Below are 1,095 nucleotides of genomic sequence, written 5' to 3' on the forward strand. Positions count from 1 at the left end.
TTTAGGTAAGATTCAGTTTGGATATCTCACTAATTTAAGAACCTTATATATTATTGTTTTAAGCTTTCTCAAGCTAAGAAGTGACTCAGATTGGACAATCTACCAACCTAAGAACATTAGATATTCCATTGACATTCTTAGACAAGACTCAAATTAGATTGCAACCTAACTTAAGAACATTATATATTCTTTCCTCAAGCCTTTTTAGGCTAAGCCTTAACTCATATTGGATACCCCATTAATCTTAGAACTTAGATATTATTTCGACCTTTTCTCAAGTAAGATTCATATTAAAAACCTACGGTAATGACCAAAATGATAAAAAAATTTGCACACTTTACAATTTAGATGCGAGTCTTTTTTTCGATATTTTAAGACAGTTCATAGATGTTATCTAAAAACTCAAGTGTATCTCAGATATACAACAAAATTATAGGGTTAAAGAACCCATATTATGTGGAGGAGTATTAGAGAGTTAGTAAACTCAACAACTACAGAAAAAAAATTGGCCTACTTCTAAGATATAGCCAAAGGATGTTTTTAAGTTATATAGAGCTTACTTAGCTTACTAATATAATCTACTAAAAGATGCACAATACAATCTAGACTACAATCTATGTTCTCTTATTTTTTTTTACAGGTGTGTAACTTATGGGATAAAGAAAAGAAGAAGTAACATTAAGAACATATATTTTAAGGAGGTTTCTTAGATGAAAAACATATATTAAGGAGCTTCAAGATTTAAGATATTTTTTTAAAATTATGAAAAAATATAAAGGTTAGTTTATAAAATTAAAATTTAAGTTAATTAAAAAATCTCAAAATTTTTTAGCTATTTTCATCGTCCTCCTTAGCACTCATCTGCTTTAAAAACGTTCTTTTTCATTTCATTATTGTCACTTTCTCCTGCTCTTCATTCTTTAACACCACCATCTATTCTTCTTTCCCCTACCTCAGGTGGAACAAGAAAAGGAAAGAAAAATGAACAAAAAAAGAGGTGATTAAATAAAAAAAACTTTTAAGTCTTTTCTGTATAGCAACTCATAAAATTTCAATAGCGGAACCAACCACTCTAAAAATTCTAAGAGGATATTT

This window comes from Arachis ipaensis, chromosome B05 (genome assembly GCF_000816755.2).
Source record: "Arachis ipaensis cultivar K30076 chromosome B05, Araip1.1, whole genome shotgun sequence".
Classification (NCBI taxonomy): domain Eukaryota; kingdom Viridiplantae; phylum Streptophyta; class Magnoliopsida; order Fabales; family Fabaceae; genus Arachis; species Arachis ipaensis.